Source organism: Ziziphus jujuba, chromosome 11 (genome assembly GCF_031755915.1).
Source record: "Ziziphus jujuba cultivar Dongzao chromosome 11, ASM3175591v1".
Classification (NCBI taxonomy): Eukaryota; Viridiplantae; Streptophyta; class Magnoliopsida; order Rosales; family Rhamnaceae; genus Ziziphus; species Ziziphus jujuba.
Window position 1 is genome coordinate 4,071,790 of NC_083389.1, and position 25,055 is coordinate 4,096,844.

General features: G+C 34.5%; 2 pseudogenes; one reads left to right on the top strand and one right to left on the bottom strand.

The window, feature by feature from the left end:
- Positions 1 to 2,277: 2,277 nt before the first annotated feature.
- On the bottom strand, positions 2,278 to 6,665 carry LOC132799940 (protein Ycf2-like; annotated as a pseudogene).
- Positions 6,666 to 17,177: 10,512 nt separating this feature from the next.
- On the top strand, positions 17,178 to 24,555 carry LOC125419629 (photosystem I P700 chlorophyll a apoprotein A1-like; annotated as a pseudogene).
- The last annotated feature ends 500 nt before the right edge of the window (positions 24,556 to 25,055 follow it).

Genomic DNA, 25,055 nt, shown 5'->3' on the forward strand with positions numbered 1-25,055 from the left:
GAACTGACTAATCCTAAGGCAAATAGAACTGACTAATCTTAAAGCAAAGGGCCAAAAAACTCAATGGATTCAACTTGGGGCTGGGCCTTCTTTTCGCACTATTACGGATACAAAAATAATGGTAAAAAATGGATTCAATTGTCATTTGTTCCTATTGAAAATAAGATTGACTATGGATTTGAGCCATAGCATGTTCTATTCGATACGAGTAGGAGAAGAGCCCGACTCAGTATTCTTAAAAAAATATGCAAAAATTAGAACCAAGTCAAGATGATACAGATCAACTCCTTCTTGTGCCAAAGATCTTACCATTTCCGAAGGAACTGCAGTTACATCTCTTTTCCATTTCCATTTAGGAGTTTTTATGTGTTTCCATGCCCTTTCAAGACCCCAAAAAATGTACAAATTCCTTTTCTTAGGAACGCATTCCAAGATTTGTCACTATAAAAAGGATAATGGTAACCCCACCATTAACTACTTCGTTTATAAATTTCATAGTAATAGAAATACATGTCCTACCGAGCTAGAATTTGTAACTTGCTATCCTCTTACCTAGCAAGCATAGATTTCCCTCCGTGGAAAGAATGATTCATTTGGATTGACATGAGAGTCCAACTACACTGCATTCCTTGAATCCATGTTGTATATTTGAAAGAGGTTTACCCCTTTGCTTCTCTCATGTTACAATCCTCTTCCTGTTGAACCCCCTTTCTCCTCGGTCCACAAAGACAAAATGTAGGACTGGTGCCAATAGTTCATCATGGAAGAAAGGACTAACTAAGCTGAGATCACTAACTAATACTAATATAATAGAAAATGCTAATATAATAGAAAATAATTGTATTTTCTGTATACTTTCCCTGGTTCCGTTGCTATCGCGTGCTTTACACAATCGATCAATTCACATGGATATCCCTTCAACACAACATAGGTCATCAAAAGGATCTTGGAGACCCATCAAAGCATAAAATCCAGGATCTTTCAGAAGATGGAATCCTATTCGAATAGTGCATAACCACACGGATAAACTCATACTAACCCATTAATTTGGGATCCGATTCGGGATTTTCCTTGGGAGGTATCGGGAAGGAATTGGAATGTAATAATATCAATTTATACAAATACATTTATACAGAAGAAAAGGTTCTTTGTTGACTCAAACACTGTACCTACCAGATAAGGACAGAGAAAGAGAAGAAAATCGAAGATTTCACATAACATAGTACTTTTGATCGGAAAATCAATTTAATTTATTTCATGCCTTTCGCTTAATGAGAAAATGAGTCAGATTCTACAGGATCAAACCTATGGCACTTAAGCAATGATGCAAAGGAATAAAATAAAAAAAGAAAAGACAGGGAAAAGTAATAAAAAAAAATAAGTAAAGTAGAAGAGCCCGGATTCCAAATGAATGAAAACGTGACTGAATTGGTCCTAGTTACTCTTCGGAATGGCATGGAAGAAGGGAAGAGATTCTCAAACAAGGAAAAGGATCCAATGACTTCAAAATAATTGAATGAGGAGCCGTATGAGATGAAAATCTCATGTCCCGTTCTATCGAGTGGCAGTAAAGGTGACTTGTCTGTCAACATTTCCACTATCACCCCCAGAAAACCAAACTCTACCTTACATAAGTTGCTAGAGTATACTTAACCTCTGGATTTGAAATCACTGCTTATATCCCTGGTAACGGCCATAATTTACAAGAACATTCTGTAGTCTTAATAAGAAGTGGAAAGGTTAAAGATTTACCCGATGTGAGATATCACATTGTTTGAGGAACCTAGATGCTGTCGTAGTAAAGGATCATCAACAAGGAGATTCTAGTGCATTGTAGATTCTTATCCAAGACTTGTATCATTTAATGATGCCATGTGAAGTGTATGGCTAACCCAATAACGAAAGTTTCATAAGGGAACCGGAGCAGGCTACCATGAGACAGAAGATCTTTCATCCAACATGCGTATTTTTTATTTTTCAATGGATTTAGATCTTTCATTAATGAAAATTTTTTGATGTAATGAGTAATAGCTCTGGTTGTTCGCTGTTCAAGAATTCTTGTTTAGCCAGTTCATACCATCCATCCCTAATGTTTTGATCTAAGATTTCAATTCTTCCATGTTTCAGCAGTAGTATATTGTTCCATGGAGCTGGGATCCAAAATATGGAAGAAACAAGTGTTTCCATGACTCTACCACCCGGTCAATTCTGTTCCATTTAATCCCTCTTTCATGGCCACATATCTTTCCAGCTAAGGAATGGGAAAACTTTCTTTTGTTACATGAATCCAATTTTCATTTCATATGGAAAAAGTCATATTTTTCGCAGCAATGTCTTTGTCATTTGATCCAACAGCTTTCCGTTAGATAGGAACAGCTTTGATAAATACTGATAACTCTCGGATGGAGTATTAGAATGGAAAAATCCTTTAGATAATGAACTATTGGTTCAAAGTTATCTATGGCAATCAATCAACAATTCAAAGTACTTTTCTTGCGTATTCTTGATAAACCAACATTTATATATAGATGTAGGAAGATCTGTTTGGGAAGTAAGAAGCCACTTTGACATCTCTTCATTTGTAAAGAATTCTCGATGTGAAAACACAGAGACAACAGGCAGATTTTTGAATAGGAAAAAAAGTGGATCTGTAGGGTCCTAAATGAATTGGCTTATTCGAAGAAAGCCTTGTTCTTTGGAATGTTGATCTCGTGTCTGGTACCGCATGGTTCCACTCTGCAAGAACTCTGAATCACTCTCTTAAAGTCCATCCTTTTCATCATAAATGATCAACTTGCCCTGAAATGACCTGGCCCAATATGGAAATCCCAATTCATTGGGCCTTTCGATACAATCAAATAGAGAGCCCCAAGGGTGCCATATTCTAGGAGGCCAAACTATTTGATTGAATAAATCCTCCTTTATCCATTATGGGTCGAGGACTCCTTCTCCTTCTCCTTCTTCACATTTCAACTCATATTGTTCATAGATAAATCTGTGCTCAATGATAGAACAAGATCCATTTTCCATCATATCTAAGGGATTGCTTGGTTTGGGCCGAAGGAGCAATGTCACTCGATCATTATCGAACTGGCTACAATCTTTTTCTATCCATGAGGATCCCACCAAAGTGCCTTCCTCTTCTAATAGGCCATGAACTAGATCAGAATCATTCTCAACGAGTCCATAAGAAGTGATCTTAATTTTTTCATCGTGCTTAGGTAGAGACCAAAGGTCTTTAGTGACCGATCCGGTAGAACAACTCAAAAGATAAAGAAGTATCGTTAATTTCTTCATGCTTGTTCCAAGTTCGAAGTACCATTTGTACGAATAACAATCCCCTTTGTTACATGATTTCTTTATATAGATAGATATAAGATCTATGAAGCAACTACTTAGAAGTACATTTTGTGCAACAGCCCTTCCTATATGATATAAAAGGTTCCCATGATCATGAATCGATCTTACCTGGGATCGCAAATCCCAAGTTTGTCTATGAAGAGCATATCTAATTATATTAGTACTTATAATTGATTTCTTCTTCATAATACTAATCGATAGGCCTTCATTGGTAAGTGCTACAAGATCTCGTACCATGGTTATGGACCCGAATCCATTAGTATGGAACATTTCCTTTTCCAAGTGAAATCCCCTAGTATATGAAAGAGTGAAAAAGTGCTTTCGTTGTTGTGGAATAAGAAGCCTTTGTATCTTAATGCATGTATTTAATTTATTCAAAGCTATTAGAGCGGGATCCACATTTTAGGGAATATGAGTTGAAGCAATAATAAGAATATTTCTAGTGGAACATCTTTCACAATCCTTTGAGAGATAGTTCACTACTAGATCGAGGGATAAGTAATTAAGCTCATTCACATCTGGATCATGAACGTTTGGAACCCATATTATCCCAGGAGACATTGCTTTTGATAATTTGAATTGAAGGGTGATATAAAATCGGTCTATTTTTTACATCATATCCATAGTTAACACATTCATTATAGTTAGAAGCTCCAGCTCCGTATCAAGGTCACGGTCAATATTGTCACTATCATCAATAAGAAAATCTTTTTTTATCCAGGAACTTGTTCAGAAATACTAGGTATTTGACCAAATAGGATCATCCAGTTCCTATAGAACCTATCATTAAAAGACTCCAAGAGAGGGATAAGGTTTTCCATGAGATGGGAAATGAGAACTATTAGCCCGGCATGAGGTTTGTGAATAAGTGATTGTCTAATAATGAGCAAGGAATATCCGTCTTTCTGCTAAATAGGATGTATTAAACTTATAACTCATTAGATACTTTTTATGGATGTCAACTACGCATCGTAAGTAAATTGCTTCCGGTTGTTCAATCATTTGATAACCAGAGTCATTCTTTGATAAGTGATCACCATGAGTTAAACTCAATAAAATTTGATCAATCCTTTTTTCTGTCATTAAGGTGGAGAACTGAACCAAGAATTCTCTTTCTCTATCATCAATCGAATCATTGTTCGAGACCTAAGCTTCTATTTTATCATCAATCCAATCACCGTTCACATTTTTTTCTTTTTCTTATCAATGAATAGATCTCTTTACTTGTGTGACTTAGATGTCTTGTATTTATTGAAAAAGTGATTCGATTGATAGGATTTCGTATGATAATTATGAAATTAACAATATCGATGAGATTGATATTCAAATATTTCTTCTTAGAACGTATTAATTTGACCCTATAGGCGGGACCACCACCTCATAGCATGTTGCCGCCAGAAACAGAATCGTGTATTTCTTCTAAAGAATCTCTTAATTCTTTCAGAACAATTAGAAAGGGATTATTTAACTAGAATGAATTCAATTCAGATGTAGGATATATATACAGAAGTTTTTGCAACTCAATCATGTATGATGGAATCATCAAAGATTTGACCCTTTTGGACTTCGTCTGTAACTCACTATAGACTCAAGAAACAAATAGAAGGTGTGTCCCAATGAGATATCTAGCAACAAGAAGAAGGAAAAGGATTGAATAGAGGAACTCTCGAACGTTTGGCGATCTCAGATGTGTTGATATGTAAACACTTACTCGAAATCTCACTTATCAGATTCCACTATGGAAGACATAGTTTTTCTGAAGAATTCACCATGATATATCTGATTCACGCATAATATCATGTAAAATGGATACAAATTTTGGGCTGCTACTTAGTATCGGCAATAGGTCTGAAAAACTATCTAAAAATATCAAATTTAGATATTTGTATCCTGTCGAAGTATGGAACCATGGCATATATGTTTGGAATATATTCCAGTTTGAGAGAGTTGAAAAAACACTATCTTGTTGAAAGGTTCTATACATCTGCCCTTTCTTAAAGCATTTCTTTAGACAAAGACCCCATTTTTTCCTCTTTTCGGATGATAAATATTTCCCAGAACATGGAGTGTGAATCAAACCCATGTTTAATTGAAATTAAGATACTGATGCAATTTCTTCCCTTCTGAATTACATAGATTCATATATGAAAGAGGTTGACAATAAGTTCTTTCAAAATTGATTTTTGTCCCTCTATTCGAAGTGTTTCAGCAATATCTACGATCGAGTAAATAGCTTTACAAATGAATGGATTGGATCAAATTGGAAAATGGAAAGATTTGTACAAGTTATACTTTTCATCAGCATTTTATGGAAAATCGTTAGGTATGAATATGTTAGACACCTATAACTTGATTGGTGAACTAGTATCTCTCTAAAAAAAACCATATTTCTTTTTACCGCCGCATAAAGAAAATATTTTGTTGTGAATGAACAATATATTGAGGAATTGTCAATATGTAAAATCATAATTATTGATACGGGCCTTTTCCACATAAAAAAGAAATCCTTTGTTACAATAGAAGTAGAAGTGATGTGGATAATTCAAGAATTGAAGTCGATTTGCTTTATAAAAAGAAGATATCAATGAATTTCTATGAAATGGTTTCACGGGATTCAGACAATTGGCTTGATCGTGGGATATCATTGAGAAATAGGAATCCATGTTATCAAAAGATTTCCTGCAATTATTTCTAGTATGGAATGAGTCAATCATCCACTTTGGTTTCTTATTGAACAAAAATGGTGATATTGTTCCTCCATTGATCAAGAATTTCACTTTTTGGGAAGTATCATGATCATCCAATAAGAAGGGTTTCCATTTTTTCAAATGAACGATTTGAAGGCCTCTTGACTCTAGCAACTGATTGTAGAGTTGATCATTTGGACCTTTCAATTCATAGATGTGGATCTCAGACCTATGAATGGGGATATTCCCAAAACTCATAAAGAAAAAAAGGAAGTAAGTTAGACAAACAGATAAGAAACTTGAACAAAAAAAAGAAGCAACTTGGACAAATAGAAAGGAAGTGACTTAGACAAATATTTTTTGTCGATAACCTCTGACCATTCAATCGAATGTTGATTAATATGTAATCAATCGAACACTACTTGAAAATGAAAATGGCTCTTCTGCTCATAAATGAAATGTTTCGAATGTTCCTATAAATTCAATAAAAAACCTAAAGTTGAATACCTCATTCAAGAATGATTTTTGATCCAATCTGTAGGAATCAATAGAAAAGGCATATCCTTTATAATCCACCAGATCCGGTTCGGTTATTGGTAGAGTGAATAGATTTGCCATTTCTTGAACTTTTGATTCAAAATCATGGTGTAATGTGTATCCCCCCCTATTTCGGTCATGGAATAGATGAAATAAATCAAAAAAATCTAATTCTAGATTATGTTTCAAAAATTATTATAAGTAGGTTTTTTATACGTATACGATGAGGAAATCAAAGAAAAAATGAAGCAAGTCGTTTTGATTCAACCAGCAGACGTATAGTTTATAGACTCCGAAAAAAGATTCCAATGATTAGATGGTTTTTTCAATTTCAACATTCATTTTTGGGGTATACAATTCGATGTTAAAAATTTGAAGCAACTTATTTTCTTCTAATAAAGAAAGTTATAATTAAGTTAAGGAATGATAAATATGAAAATAATAGCCTTTACGCATAAAATTTATGAAAAATGTCGACTGATCCATAGACGGGGATGAATTATAGTAATTTGTTCCAACCCGAGACATAGACAAAGACAATGATAATCTTTCTAAACAAAAAAGGACTCTATAAGTCTAAAGGAACCGTTGTATAAATACAGAAATAAAAATAAAGGATCCATTTTGACATGAAATGGATATATCCATATATCTCTGACTTCTGTTTATGAGATGATAAAATATGGAAAAACCTATAACAAGAACTGGCTCACATAAGCATAGACATGTTGGTTCACATAAAGATGAGCGTAGAATACGGAAGGGAGTTATTCATGTTCAAGCAAGTGTCAACAATTCTATTGTGACTATTACGGATGTAAGGGATCGAGTAATTCATGGTCTTCTACCGGTACTTGTATATTCAGGGGTACAAGACAAGGGTCACCATTTGCCACTCAAACCACAGTGGGAAATGCTATTCAAATAGTAGTGGATCAAGGTATATACAGATTCTTGAATGCCATAGTGGGTATTCAAGAATCTGTACATGAAATTTTAGTGAGTTGAAAGAAATTGTATAGAGACGTAACCTTTCTGGAATTCATGATGCATCTATTTGTGTCAAAGGTCCCCGATATGTAACTACTCAACACATCATCTCACCACCTTTCGGTGGAAATCGTTGATAATACACAAGCTATAGCGAACTTAATGGAACCAATTAATTTGTGCATTGAATTACAACTTGAAAGGCATCACGGGTATCATATAAAAATGCCAAATAACTTTCAAGATGGAGGTTATCCTATAGATGTTGTATTCATGCCTGTTCGAAATGCCAATCATAGTATTCATTCTTATGCAAATGGGAATGAAAAACAAGAGATAATTTTTCTTGAAATATGGACAAAATGGAAGTTTAACTCCTAAGGAAGCACTTCATGAGGCTTCCCGAAATTTGATTGATTTATTTTTTCCTTTTTATATGCAGAAGAAGAAAAATTTGATTTAGAAAAAAACCAACACAAAGTTACTTTGCCCCTTTTACTTTTCATGATAGATTGGCTAAACCACATAAAAATCAAAGCGTAATAGCATTGAAATCTATTTTTATTGACCAATTAGAATTGCACCCGAAGATCTACAATTGCCTTAAAAGGTCCAATATATATACATTATTAGACCTTTTGAATAACAGTGAAGAAGACCTTATGAAAATGAAACATTTTGGCATAGACCGTTCAAGTAAGTTTCTTTTTTTTTTTTTTTTTTTTTGTTATTAGGATAGATAAATTATTCTAGGTCCATCCCCCAAAAGAACTGGACATGATAATTTTTAATCATCCGGCTCGAGCTAGAATCAAACAAACCAAATAGATCCATATAAAAAAAAAAAAAAATTGATATTGTAGCCACACCTATATGAACGATTCTATGTAAGAGTAAGAAAAAATTTACCAAATTTCCTTTTTTAGAGTTTCAACAACCATCCATTATAAGGAATTCAGTTCTTGGAGATAAATGTTCAAAACCCAAGTGGGCTTACAAATCATGATCAAGTGCTTTTTGGGTCGTCTAAGATCTTGCAATTGGATTTTATCCCCAAGAATATTAAAACTTTTTACATACAAAGGATTTACTTGTTACCAATCTAGTTTAGCCCCTATTCTTCTTATTCTTCTTTAGATCCCTTGTTTCACTCCGATAGTATAATAAATCGAGTCAATGCAAAGGAAATGAATACATTTCCATACTTCGGGATTATGTCACATCACTCCACTTATTCTTTCTACTGGACCTCACGGAGCCTATTCATACAAGACATGATCGAATCTGATCGTAGAAAAGATTCTCTTCAAACAAACTAGCCTATACCTCTGTATAGGGCTTATATTCTGCATGGCCCAATCAATAGTTCAAGTCGCATACTCCCATAATCCATTTTATCTTCGAAAAATTCACTTCAACTATGAGTGTCAAAAAAATTAAAATAATACATTATTACATCTTTACGGAGTTGAAGAGAAATATCCAAGCACATGTCTTATTTGTTTAAATAAGACATATTTGCAGCAATGAAATACTATTGGTCCTACCCTAATTGATAAATGATTGATTTAAAATAGCTATAATATAATATAATTTTTATATTATTTACATTATAAATTACATTACATTATATTATAAAGGGCCAAAAATCCCTTGCTTACATATCATGAGGAAGTGCATTAACATGAATACAGCAGTAAGAAGAGGTAATACAAAAGTGTGTAAACTATAAAACCGAGTCAAAGTGGATTGTCCCACACTAGTACTTCAGCATAATAACTCTACCAAGGGTGATCCTATTATAGGAATAACTTTTAGCACACCTGTTAGAATTTTTACTACCCAATAACCAATTTGGTCCCAAGGTAAGGAATAACCAGTTACACTAAAAGACGCGGTCAATACACCCAAAATCACACTTGTAACCCAAGTAAATTCATGGGGCTTTTTAAAGCCGCCGGTGAGATACACACGAAATACGTGTGGGATCATCATGAGGACCATCACACTAGCCGACCATCAATAACCTGATCGATTTAACCAACCAATGTTAGCTTCAGTCATTATATATTGAATAAAAGCAAAGGCCTCCGTAACGGTCGGACGGTAATAAAAAGTGTAATTCTACTTAGACAATAAAAAATGTTGACATGAGGAAGAACATTTATACTAGTTATATCATCTGCAATTGCCTTAATCTTAGGATGTTCTTCAAACCAATCACAGATTTTATTGGGATAGGTGAACAGAGCAGACACCCCCCCCCCCCAAAGAATCGTATATGAGAATTTAATCTAGTATGGCTCAAACAGAAACACCAAAATACTAGTTCTACCAGATATGTGTAATAGAAAGTTAAGTTCGAAACTTCTTAATCCTCTTATTCAAGTCAGCTCATTTGTCTTTGTGGTGATGATTACAGGCCTCTTGAATCTTCTTTTTACCTATTTTATAGTTTTTTTTATTGTGTGTAATGCACCTTTAACTACGGTTTTCTTTATTATTGATATTGATAGGAATTCTCTTGCTAAGACCCTATGAATCGGTTAAAACCCCAGATTCATACCAGAACCACAATGATTCAATAAAACCCTTTCTTTAGAAATTAATTCTAAAAACTCCTTGAGTAAGAACTATTCGATTATCACTTATTCAATGACTAACTAGAATGAATAAAAATCCAACGACACCTTTGTCCTTTGATCAAAATAAGCGTAAAGAAGTTTGAAATAATAAAAATATTTCAGTTTATAATTGTTAAATCTAACTTTTTGAAAAAAAAAAAAAAAAAGGAAGTCTAGACTCGTGGTTTGAATATTAAGGATGAATCATAGTGGTAATAATACTTTGGAATCTATTTCCTATATTCTGTGGTTCAAATACTAGAATGAATATCTGACAAAGTAAAACCATCTCTATCAAGATGATAGATGCATTCTCTGTACTATCCACAGGATCAATTATAATAAGCCACCCACTCATATTTCGAGACTATAGAAACAAAGAAATTTCACAATCGAACTACCAAAATAGAATGGGATAAAAATCAGAGACCTTAATGATTCACTTTGTATTGAAAAGCTAGTTACTAGTTCTTGTGAATCTAATTCATTCTAATTCCATCAAATAAAATGGAAGAATTATAAATCTCCAAAATAATAGATAGGAATACCACAAAAAAGGCCATTATGATACTTATCAAAGGAGTAGTTCCCCACCCAGGAGCTACTTTACCGTATTTTGAATTCAATGGTTTCAATAAACTCCCTATAGCAGTTCGTCTTGGACCAAATCTAGAAATACTCTCAACGGTTTGTGTAGCCATAAATCGTATTTTATATTCATTGAGATTTGTTGACTTTGTATACCATTTGTAAATAAATGATCTTATCATAGACCCATTGTGGTATTGAAACTATATAATAATGGAAATAGAAACCCTAGTTGCCATCTTTATATCGGGTTTACTTGTAAGTTTTACTGGGTACGCCTTATATACTGATTTTGGGCAACCCTCTCAACAACTAAGAGATCCATTCAAGGAGCACAGAGACTAGTTGAAGTAATGAGCCTCTCAATATTAGGAGGCTTATTACTTTCAATTGAGATAATGAAAAATCATTTCACCTTTTAGTTGGAACTTTAGGTGGTTCACAAAAAAAGATAGCGAAAAAAATGATTCCTAAAGTTGAGACCAAGAGGAATGTATAAACCAATGCTTCCATAGATTCGATCCTGTTTTACATACTATTATAGATTCCATACCTATTTATTTGGGATTGTCTCCCATATAAAGAAAGAGTAAGAGTCAAAGAAAAGGTACCGATTCAAATCAGTATTTGTCTGGTATCCTACTCAAAAAACTAAAAATGAAAAATAACAAAACAACATTCTATAAGATTACTTGTCTTCTTGTAGTTGGATCTCCAAGTTTTTGGAATGCTCCAAATTCTACTTGAGCATCCAAATCGGGGTCAATACCAGCAAAAACATCTCCGAACAAGGTTCTAGCACCATGCCAAATGTGGCAAAAGAAAAAGAGCAAAGCAAATGAAGCATGTCAAAAAGTAAACCAACCCCTCGGACTGCTACGAAAAACACCGTCATATTTCAAAGTAGCACGATCAAATTCAAATATTTTACCCAACTGAGCACAGTTAGCATATTTTTTCACAGTAGCGGGATCACTATAACTAGCTCCATTGAGTTCGCCGCCATAGAACTCAATAGTTACACCTACTTGCTTGACACTGTATTTCGATTCTACCCTTCTAAAAGAAACATAGGCTCTAACAATTCTATCTCCATCTACCAAAATAACCGAAAATGTTTCAAAAAAAGTAGGCATACAACGTACAAAAAGTTCACGACCCTCTTTATCTCTATAAATAGGGTGTCCTAACCACCCAATAGCAATTTCATCCCCTTTTGTTCGATTATTACTGATGTAATCATAAAAAGCTAATTTTTTAGGAATTTTAGGCCAAGCTTCGGATAAACTTTGATTTTTGGCTAGCCCAGCACCAACTAGTCGATATATTTCTTATTGAAAGTATCCTTGATAACAAAAGAGACCAAACAATTGTATTGAGGTAGTCGCCGAACCATACCACAGAGTTCCAACAACAACAAAAGCTGCAAAAAAGACAGCAGTGATACTACTAGAAAGGATCGTTTCAATATTTCCCATACGTAATCCTTTGTATAGATGGAATAGACCCGCCAATATGCCCAAGGTCCCTGCTACAATATGATGAGAGGCTATTCCTCCCGAAACAAAAGGATCAAAACCTTCCACACCCTATGCTAGATTTACAGATTGTACCTTTACGGTTAGTCCATAAGGATTGGGTACTCATATTCCCGGACCATACAATCCTGTTACATGAAATGCACCAAAACCAAAGCAAGCCATCCCTTAAAGAAATAAATGAATTCCAAAGATTTTGGACAAATCCAAAGAGGGTTTTCCTGTATGTTCATCATAAAATATTTCTAGATCCCAATACACCCAGTGGCAGATAGCTGCCAAAAGCGTAAGCCAGAAAACACAATATGTGCACCGGCCATGCCTTCGTAACTCCAAATACCCAGATTCGTTATAATCCTTCCTATGGTACTCCAACCGCCCCATGAAGGGTATAATAAACATCCCTTGTTCTCCACGTTGGATCCAGAACAAGGTCAGAGGGACCAATAACCGCTAATTCGTATAGAGTCATTGAATCGGCCCAACCAACAACTAGAGATGTATGCATTATATGGAGAGCAAGCAAATGACCAAGATCGTTCAATACGACGGTATGAACATGATACCAAGGCAACCCATGGAAGTACCTCTCTATCAACGAAAAATAAACACTATGTAGCTTTATTGCACTTAAAAAAAACTATACTATAGATCTTCCCTTTTGAGTGGATTATCTCGGGGAAAGGATTAATATTTGTTCTATTATTTTAGTAATTATGGAACAATTTTGTTTGTAGGAACAAAATGAAGCATATCTATTCTACACCCGATAAGTACCAATATGCAATGGTAAGAGGTTGATACCTTTTATATGAGTGACTGCATTTATTTATTTTTTTTAATCATTCAAAGGACCTATTTAAAAGAATTTTCCTTTAGTATTTCTGTCTTCCTTTTTTATAAACTTATTACATCTATGGATAAAATAGGACAAAGAACAATATTATTAAGACAATAAATACATTGTTACATTTTCACATCAAAGTGAGCTATGGTTATTAATTTTTATCTCATTTAATGCTTATTGATGCTTCAAAAGTTCCTTTTTAAAACCCTGGAGAGGAAGATACATTGTGGATTGACGCATAGTGCGACTTGTCAGATATATTTGGTCATATGGTATTTCCCCATTCTCTTACCTGATCGAGATATCCTCTATTTAGCCCAAGAAAGGTTGATTGAATCATCAAAAATTTGGAGCATGAAATATAATGAAGTGCAATTCAATCTATTTTTTAGGGGGGTATACTGATTAAGCTTCTTAATTATTATAATTTATAATTCATGGTTGGCTTGGTTAGACCAAAAAAATGAAATATAATATTAATATACTGGCTCTGTTTAGAAAAAAAAAACCAATTGGTAATATATCTGTGATTACCACTTATATCATATTCTATTTATAGAGATTTTCCACTTATAATATATAATGATGATATATAATAATGATCTCAAAATGTTAATCAATCGAGTAATGTGAAGAATGCATTAAATATTTACTATTTAGCGGGAGACATGGAATAAAAAGAAAAAAAGGAAGTTGTAGCGAAAGGATGTGGTATTGAGGCATTTTTCCTATATGTGCAAATACAAATCGAGCAGATATTTACTTGGAGTAAAGCCTAAACCTAAAAAAGGTTGAAGAAGACCGTTCAGGAACAAGAAAATTATATCGTGATTTGGATTGGATCCCGATGAAACAATACATCAATGAGAAGTTAGTCCATCCGATAAGTTTAGTGAATTTTTATTTATTTATAGGTTTTTTATTTATATATAAATTAAAACAGGCCAAAACTCATCTTTCTTAAAACATGAAAGAAAAAGCCCCTCTTGGTTACAAGTTAAAAATGAGACTGTTTCATTTCAATCTTTGTAGATTCCATGTATTATTCTCATTATGCATATAAAGGAGGAGCTGCATGAGATAAAAATCTCATGTACGATTCTGAAATGAAGATTCTTTGAATCGAATGACGGTCGTAATGGATGTTGGCTCAATCCTGATACGAACCTAGGATGACCTATGCCTAAACCCGTATTATATTAGCCCAGATCTAATTATGTTCAAGTTCTAATGGTCACCTCAACCCCTAATCAACCTATGATTAGAAACCTTGGTATATAAAAGACATCACAATAGGTGATGGAATTCTTATTGATAAGTCAAACTAAAACACTCATTCACTAATGGTGTTTTAGGTCCTCAAAAGAACAAAGAGAAATTCAATCTCATAAAATAAATTCTGAATATTATTCATGGTGTGTTCTTCGTATAAAACAAGCCCTTTTACAGGCTAATGAAAAAGGAAAAATAAGCCATGCAATGAAGAATCCTAATATGGCAGAAAGTTTCCTCCTTTCCTAATCTAATTTGGATAATTAATTCCTTTATTTTGAATTAGGAATTAACTAATTTACAATGAAAATAATAAAATCATAAATTTCCTAAACTTATTTTTCCAGAAAATAAATAAATAAAAATAAAAAAGTGATGGTAATTTCCTAAAATAAAAAGTAGAATCAAATTAGGAAACTAAAATACTAGCTTTTTGACTAAGTTGACTTTGATCAATCTTTGACCAATTTGAGCTCCAAATCAGCTTCAACAGGCCTTTTAGGATGAAAATAAGCTTATTATGGAGTCCCACACGTTGCCCTTGCTTGGAAGAAAGAGAAAAAGCCAACTCAACAAAATACAGTAAAGTCAGCAAGCAATACAACAAATTTCGATCAACTTTTTGAAGTTGTTCATACAAGTCTGTAAAAGTTGGTTTTACTTCTACCTTAACTTGTTCCCATGATGTATTAATGATTTTTTTTTGAATCCATAAAGATTTGGAACCATTTCTTGCTGCTCGAACTCCATGAATGCACAAAAATTGCTACCCGTGTCCTTATTGGCTTCCATCACTTGTATGCCCAAAATAGGTCTTGGATCTTTGGATATGGACAAGTGCTATTGAGAATGAATTATCCCTTAGATAAAGGCAGCAAATTGGTCCCTAACCTTTTAGCTTGAGCCCTAGTGATCGGCCCGGTCTTCATCAGTATCGAGTCAGCAACCCAGCGGGCTGTCGGTTATGCGGGCACGGACGGATTCGCATCAAATCCAAAGGAAATTATGGAAAAGCTTTATAGAATTATTATGAAGCTATGCTATTAGAAATCAATCCCTATAATCAAAGTTATATACTCTATAACATAGGCCTTATCCACACAAGGAACGGAGAACATAAGAAAGCTTTGGAATATTATTTTTGGGCACTAGATCGGAACCCATTCTTACCACAAGCTTTTAATAATATGGCCGTGATCTATCATTACACGTGACTATCACCACTATAGAAAAGGAAAGAAAGAGCCAATCCATTAACAAATACTAGAAAAAAAAGGCTTTCTACATATGTATATCAGTTGCAGTAAAGAAATGCACTTCATAGAAGTGGAAATATGACTAAATTTGTATGCCTAGATACTTTATTCTATGGATAAAGGGTCTAATTGAAAAGGAAGTGCTACAAAGATCAATTCGTGAGATTCTGGCCAATACAATAACAACTGCTTACGTATGTCATGATATGAGATAAAAGTTAGGAATCCATTTATGTGATATAGTTGATCCCCTAAGGTATTGAGCAACGGTGTAGCATCAGATCCCAACGATAGTAAGTCTTTTCCTTCTTATGAAGAAATTCTTTTTCAAAGATTCTATATAAATTTATATATGAAACCGAGATAATTACCTTTTAGAAAATTCTAATGATAGTGGAAATACTTATGCTTTATGAAGGTGGAAGAAAAGATAAAACTGATTAAATCATTAAGCAAAATTAAAGTTTGAAACTCATAACCTCTTTTGGCTAACTCGAGAGAAAAAAATGGGATAGATCCATTAGAAATCTTATTCAATTATATATGGTAGATTAAAAAAAGGAGATACTAAAAGAATTTGACTGCTGAGAGATATGAGGTCGGAAACTCTCAAGTACGGTTCTAAGGGAAGGAATTTACCTGCTTACTCCAACCAGGGAGAACAGGCCATTCGACAAGGAGATTTTGAAATTGCAGAGGCATGGTTTGTCCAAACTACGAAGTATTGGAAACAAGGTATAGTGCTTACTCCTTGGAGCTATATTGAAGCGTAAAATTGGTTGAAGATCACAAGGCGTTTCAAATGAGAACACATTTTATTCTAACTATTTTTTATTTATTATAATGAATTGTTTATGAATTTTTTGTTGTCTCTATCAGTCAAATAAAATGGATCATTCCTCTGGGAAGAACCCAATGAAAAAATTTCATCATATCCCTTCTCTTTCTAAGATTGTTCTATTTCGTCTATTATTTCATAGGGATAAACGATATACAAATAAGTTAGAAAATATATTTCTTTTCTACTATTAATAATAATAACTAATAAAAGTAAAAGAGACCTTCGGATGACTAAATATAAATACTAGCAAGTCTCATAGTAATGACTAATGACTGGTCACATGGTTTGGAATAGAGTAATAGTAATATATTCTATGTAAGATGTAAAATGTCTTCGTTTAGGAACTTCTAATTAAGATATGAATACATTAGGTTGTAGAAAAAAGAATTGCATCAATTCAAAGCCCCTCAAAAAGATTTTATAAGATTAAAAAGGTCCATTAAGTGCCCCCCAGCTATGTCATAATAGATCCGAACACTTACCCCATATCGATTTCCAGATGATGAATAACTAAAGAAAATAGATAGATGGGAGATAGAAGATTAAAAACTAAGTCTAAACATCTTTCATAGGTTCACTAATTACATAACTATTGGTGGGTCTCCTTGTATGTGTTGTCCAAAAAGGGGAGGACTTAATGATTATTCGTTCACCGGAACCAGAAGTTAAAATTTTGGTAGATAGGGATCATCAAAACTTCTTTCGAGGAATGGGCCAGGCTAGGTCATTTCTCAAGAACAATAGCTAAAGGACCAGATACTATCACTTGGATCTGGAACCTACATGCTGATGCTTGTGATTTTGATAGCCATACCAATGATTTGGAGGAGATCTCTCGAAAAGTATTTAGTGCCCATTTAAGCCAACTTTCCATCATTTTTCTTTGGCTGAGTGGTATGTATTTCCACGGTGCTTGTTTTTCCAATTATGAAGCATGACTAAGCGATCCTACTCACATTGGGCCTAGTGCCATGGTGGTTTGGCCAATAGTGGGTCAAGAAATATTGAATGGTGATGTAGGCGGTGGTTTCTGAGGAATACAAATAACCTCTAGTTTTTTTAGCTTTGGCAAGCATCTGGAATAAGTAGTGAATTATAGCTCTATTGTACTACAATTGGTGCATTGGTTTTTGCAGGCTTATTGGTTTTTGCTAGTTAGTTCCATTATCACAAAGCGGCTCCAAACTTGGCTTGGTTCCAAGATGTAGAATCTATGTTGAATCATCATTTGGCAAGGCTACTAGGACTTGGGTCTCTTTCTTGGGCAGGGCATTAAGTACATGTATCTTTACCAATTAATCAATTAATCCTGGAGTGGATCCTAAAGAGATTCCACTTCCTCATGAATTTATCTTAAATCAGGATCTTTTGGCTCAACTTTATCCCAGTTTTGCTGGCGGAGCAACCATTTTTTTCACCTTAAATTGGTTAAAATATGCAAAATTTCTTACCTTTCATGGAGGATTAGATCCAATAACCAAGGGTCTATGGCTGACCGATATAGCACACCATCATTTAGCTATTGCAATTCTTTCCTAATAGTAGGTCACATGTATAGGACCAACTGGGGCATTGGTCATGGCATAAAAGATATTTTAGAGGCTCATAAAGGCCCATTTACCAGCTAGGGTCATAAAGGTCTATATGAGATCTTAACAACATCATGGCACACTTAACTATCTATTAACCTAGCTATGTTGGGCTCTATAACCATTGTTGTAGCTAACCATGTGTATTCGATGCCTCCTTATCCATATCTAGCTACCAACTATGGTACACAACTTTCATTGCTCACATATCACGTGTGGATTGGTGAATTTCTCATAGTTGGTGCTGCTATGCATGTACCCATTTCTATGGTAAGAGACTACGATCCAACTACTCAATACAATGGTCTATTAGATCGTGTCCTTAAACATCGCGATGGAATCATATCACATCTCAACTGGGTATTTATATTTTTAGGCTTTCACAGTTTTGGTTAGTATATTCATAATGATACTATAAGCGTTTTAGGGCATCCCCAAGATATGTTTTCAGATACTGCTACACAATTACAACTCGTCTTTACTGAATGGATACAAAACACCCATGCTTTAGCACCTAGCGCAACGGCCCCTGGTTCAACAACAAGTACCAGTTTAACTTGGGGGGTGGTGATTTAGTGGCCGTTGGTGGCAAGGTTTCTTTGCTACCTATTCCATTAGGAACCATTGATTTTTTGGTACATCACATTCATGCATTTACAATTAATGTGAGGCTATTGATACTTCTGAAAGGTGTTCTATTAGCTTGTAGTCCACGTTTAATACCAAATAAAGCAAATCTTTGTTTTTGTTTCCCTTGTGATGGGCCTAGAAGGGGGGGTTGAGACATGTCAAGTATCCGCTTGGGATCATGTCTTCTTAAGGCTGTTCTAGATGTATAATTCAATTTCAATAGTAATATTCCATTTTAGTTAGAAAATGCAGTCAGATGTTTAGGTAGTATAAGTGATAGTGGTAACTCATATCACAAGAGGCAACTTTCTACAAAGTTCCATTACGATTAATGGGTGGCTCTGCGATTTCTTATGGGCACAGGCATCCCAGGTAATTCAGTCCTATCGTTCGTCGTTATCTTCATATGGCATTTTTTTCTGAGGTAATCATTTTGTATGGGCTTTTAGTCTAATGTTTCTATTTAGCAGGCATGGTTATTGGCAAGAACTTTTTGAATGCATCTTTGGGCTCATAATAAATTAAAATTGATACGAACCTAGGACAACCTGCTCCTTAACCCGTATTATATCAGCTCAGACCTAATTATGTTCAAGTTCTAATGGTCACCTTGACCCCTAACCAACCTGTGATTAGAAACCTTGGTATATAATGAAGATGCCACAATAGGTGATGGAAGGCCTATTGATAAGTCAAACTATAATACTCATTCACTAATGGTGTTTTAGGTGTTCAAAGTGAACAAAGAGAATTAGATCTTACAAAATAATTTTCTATGTATAATTCAAGCTTAATTATTATTTAAAAATAAACCTTTAAATAGGCTACAAGGTCATAAAATAAAACCCTAAAAACAAAGGGAAAATCGGCCACACAAAGTAGTTTCCTATGGTGGCCAAAATTCTCACTCCTTTCCTAATCTAATTTGCATTAATTAATTCATTTATTTTGAATTAGGAATTAATTAATTTAAAATGAAAATAATAAAATATTAACTTTCCTAAACTTATTTTTCCACTGAATAAATAAATTAAAACCAAAAAGCAATGATAATTTCCTAAAACCAAAAGTAGAATCAAATTAGGAAACTGATGTAATTCTGCCCAAGCCCGCTCAACCGATAACCCGTTGGGGTGCTGACTCGACACGGATGAAGACTAGGCCAATCACAAAAGCTCAAATTAAGAGATTTAAGGACAAACTGGGAGTATTTATACAGGGGGTAATCAATCTCAATAGATCTTGTCCATACTTGAAGATACAAAGCCTATTCTAAGCATCCAAGTGGTGGAAGCTGATACGGACCCAGGTCACAGTTTTGGTACATTTTTTGAGTCTGGGAAGCATGAAATGGTTCCAATGATTTATGGGTTCAATACATATGCCTAAGAGGTCATGGAATCAAGTTAAAGCAGCCTCAAATGCAAACAAAAAGGGCTTGTATGGACAGCATCAACAATTTGGCCGAATTTGCTGTATTGCTTGCTGGATTTATTGTATTTTACTATATTAGCCTTTTCTTATTTTTCCAATCATGGGCAATCTGTGGACCTTCATATTCAGCTTATTTGGCATCCTAAAACGCATCTAGAAGCTGATTTGGAGCTCAAAGAGGTCAAAGATTGATCAAAGTCAACTTAATCAAAAAGGCTAGCATTTTTAGTTTCCTAATTTGTTTTTACTTTTTGTTTTAGGAAACTACCATTACTTTTTGGCTTTTATTTATTTATTTTCTGCACAAATAAATTTAGGAAGGTTTTTATTTTATTCTTTCCATTGTAAATTAATTAATTCCTAATTTAATATAAAGGAATTAATTAATCAAACTTAGTTTAGGAAAGGAAGTATACTTTCGGCCAACTAGGTTTCTTTATGTGCGTGGCCGGTTTTAACTAGGGTTTTTAGGGTTTATTTTGTTTATTTCAAAGCCTATTTAAAGGCTTATTTATCAATAAGAATAAAACTTTGATTTTACTAAAAAAAATACTTGTGAGATTAATTATCTCTTTGTTCTTAGAGAACACCTAAAACACCATTAGAGAATTAGTTGTTTTAGCTTGACTTATCAATAGGTTTTCCATCCCCTATTGTGGCGTCTACATCATACCAAGGTTTCTAACCACAGGTTGGTTAGGGGTTGAGTTCCATTCCATTAGAAGTTGAACTTAATTAAAGATCTGGGCTAATATAATACGGGTTTAGGAGCAGATCATCGTAAGTTCGTATCATTTGGTATCAGAGCTAAATTTTGTTCAGCTTTGATCTATCTTTATTTGCTTTATTTGTTTTTGTGTTATTCTGAAATTTTAGCATTAGGTTAAGGTTGCATCTATCCCATACACGCTCAGCATCTCTTTAAAAAAAAAAAAAAAAACAAAACAAAAACTCATTCCTAGTTGAATTAGGTTTCTTTCTTTGTTTCATTGTTTGTTGGTTGATTTTCATATTTGTTCTTGGTAATTTTTTTTTTTGTGGATTTTTTCTTTGCTGTTTTAGTCTTAAATATTTGCATTCATATATTTAAACCAAAAAAAATAAAAAAAACAAAAGGTGACTTGCGGCAACAACTTTAAAAAAAAAAAAAAAAACTGCACTTTTGTTCTTGTCACGGGTTTGGTGATTATTACGAGTTTGAATTGCAATTTTGGTAATTATTCTTGCTACTGCAGTTGTTTATGTTCTGCGAGTGAAAAAAAAGAAAAAAGGGAAAGCCGAATAAAAAAATAAAAATAAAAATAAAAATATTTCGGTTTGTTGGAGTTTGATTTGTTTGCTGGAAATTTGTTGGAGTTGCTGGCTTTTTGATTAGTTATCCAATATTTGAGTTGCTGGGGAATTATTTTTGCTGCTGGATATTTTGATTTTGGATGCCTAAATTATTTGGATTAAAATCAGTTAAAGGATTTGATACAAAACTTGAATTACAAAGAACAACAACCAACAACTATTCTATAGTTTTGTTCAATTTGATTCTTGTTCGTATTTGAATTTCTTTTTCTGGAATTTTATTCTTGAACTCATAATCTACTACCATCTGGTGCAGTTTTCAAAAATTCCAACGTTTTCCCATTATTTTGTGTTTTCTAGTCTAGAAAGCCAAAAAATTAGGATTTGTTGGATTCTTTCGGTATTGCCTAGTGTGCAAACACGAGTGTCAAGACCTTGTTTGAGTGAAACACATGAGGGAGTGAATAATGTGAGGATTTATTTTATTTTTGCAGTATTTTACTAACATGTCAGATTCTAGAATAAGAAGAGGAGATCCACCCTTGAGGATCAATGAGGAAGAGTTCGTAGCATTCCATGGCAATGTCCGAGCTATCTGGAGCAGAGATCAAGTGGACATGAGAGCTGTTTTGGAGTCAATACAGCGGGTTAGTGCTCAAGTTGAGCATGTGAATCAAAGGATGGGAAGGCTAGAAGTTTCCCAAGGAATTTCAAACACAAGTAATAGGCAAGAATTCCATGGAGGACGAAGAGGTCGCCAGAGACCGAGAGAGGAATTTGATGAGGAGCCATTCGGTGGAGACTTTGAGGAAGGTATGGACGAAACTTTTGCTGTCCAAGATAGAGCTAACCATTGAAGATATAGGAGGGAAGAAATAGATGGCAATCTTAGCAATATCAAGATCAACATCCCACCATTCATGGGAAAAAAAGACCCCGAAGCATATTTGGAGTGGGAAGAAAAGATGGAGATGATATTTGACCGCCATAATTGTTCAGAGGCTAAGAAGGTGAAATTGGCAGCAATGGAGTTTGGCCATTATGCACTCCAATGATGGACCAATGAGCAAAACACCTAAAGGAGAGTTGGTGATGACTTGATTACTACATGGCGACAAATGAAAGGAGCAATGAGGAAGCGATTCGTACCATCACACTATCATAGGTCGCTGCATCAAAGACTTCAATCTTTATCTCAAGGACATGGATCTGTGGAGGATTATTACAAGGAGATGGAGATGCTTGTGATGAGATTGAACTTGAATGAAGATAGGGAAGCAACCATGGCAAGGTTTCTTGGTGGTTTGAATCATGACATAGCTAATCAACTAGAATTGCAACAATATGTGGAATTAAAGGAGATGTTGCATGTGGCTATTAAATTAGAGCATCAATTCAAGAGGAGGGGTGTAAGATCATGGTTTGGAGGTGTTTCCAACAGTGGAAGGTCCAATTCAAGTGGCTGGAGGAACAATCCCATCTATGAAAACAAGCCAAAGCCAAAAGTCAAAGAAGAAAGTTCAAACCGGCCAAGAAAGGAAACTAGAACCAAATCTGTCCAAGCACCAAAGAATGAGGTAAAATTAGATCCTAAACATTCTAGAACTCATGATGTTGTGTGTTTTAAGTGCCAGGGACAAGGACACATCGCTAGCCAATGCTCAAATAGAAGAATCATAGCGTTAAAGGGCAATGATGAGCTAGAATCAGAAAGTGAAGAAAGTGAGGATGAAGCCAAGCAAGAGGAGGAGGACTTGGAGGATGAACCCGAAACCTTGCAAGCATTTTTAGTTTCCTAATTTGTTTTTACTTTTTGTTTTAGGAAACTACCATTACTTTTTGGCTTTTATTTATTTATTTTCTGGACAAATAACTTTAGGAAGGTTTTTATTTTATTCTTTCCATTACAAATTAATTAATTCCTAATTTAATATAAAGGAATTAATTAATCAAACTTAGATTATGAAAGGAAGTATAGTTTCGGCCAACTAGGTTTCTTTATGTGTGTCGCCAGTTTTACATAAGGTTTTTAGGGTTTATTTTGTTTATTTCAAAGCCTATTTAAAGGCTTATTTATCAATAAGAATAAAACTTTGATTTGACTAAAGAAAATACTTGTGAGATTAATTATCTCTTTGTTCTTAGAGAACATCTAAAACACCATTACAGAATTTGTTGTTTTAGTTTGACTTATCAATAGGTTTTCCATCCCCTATTGTGGCATCTACATTATACCAAGGTTTCTAACCATAGGTTGGTTAGGGGTTGAGGTCCAGTCCATTATAACTTGAACTTAATTAAAGATCAGGGTTAATATAATACGGGTTTAGGAGCAGGTCGTCCTAGGTTCGTATCAAAAACTAACATACTAGCTTTTTGACTAAGTTGACTTTGACCAATATTTGACCAATTTGAGCTCCAAATCAGCTTCAATATGCTTTTTAGGATGCCAAATAAGCTTATCATGAAGTTCCACACGTTTCCCTTGCTTGGAAGAAAGAGAAAAAGCCAACTCAGCATAATACAGTAAAGCCAGCACAAAACACAGCGAAAACAAGCCAAATTTACTAACTGTCCGTACAACCCCTTTTTGGATGACTTTGAAGTTGATTTGACTTGATTCCATGTCCTATTAGACATATGTATTGAATCCATGAAATAGTGGAACCATTTCATGCTTCCCGGCCTCCATAATTGCACAAAAACCATTACCCGGGTTCGTACCGGCTTCCACCACTTGTATGCTCAAGATAGTTCTTGGATCTTCGGGTATTGACAAGCCATTTTGAATATGAATTAATCCCTGGATAAAGGCATCAAGATTTTCCTTAAACTTCTTAGCTTGAGCACTAGTGATCGGCCCCGTCTTCAGCTGTATCAAATTGGTACCCCTGCAGATTGTCGATTGAGCGGGTTCCGGCAGATTCGCATCAAAAAGTTGTTCCTACTACTCAGCCTAGAGCCTTGAGCATTGTCCAAGGACATGCTGTAGGAGTAACCCATTACCTTCTGGGTGGAATTACCACAACGTGGGCATTTTTCTTCGCAAGAATGATTGCAGTAGGATAATGGCTAGAAGGATTTGAAAGGCATTATGGCATTAAGATTTCCAAGGTTTAGCTAAGGCTTATCTCAAGACCCCACTACTCATCGTATCTGGTTTAGTATTGCTACTGCACATGACTTCGAAAGTCATGATGATATTAATGAGGAACATCTTTATCAGAATATTTTTGCTTCCCATTTTGGGCAATTAACAATAATTTTTCTGTGGACTTTTGGAAATCTATTTCATGCAGCTTGGCAAGGAAACTTTGAGGCATGGATACAGAACCCTTTATGGGTAAAACCTACTGCTCATGCAAATTGGGATCCTCATTTTAGTCAATCGGCTGTGGAAGCTTTTCCTCACGCCGAGGAGGGGGGTGCTCTTGGCCCAGTGAATATCACTTATTTTGGTGTTTATCAGTGGTGGTATACAATCAGTTTAAGTACCAATGGAGATCTTCATAATGGAACTCTTTTTTTATTATTTCTTTCTACCATATATTTAATAGCCGGTTGGTTAC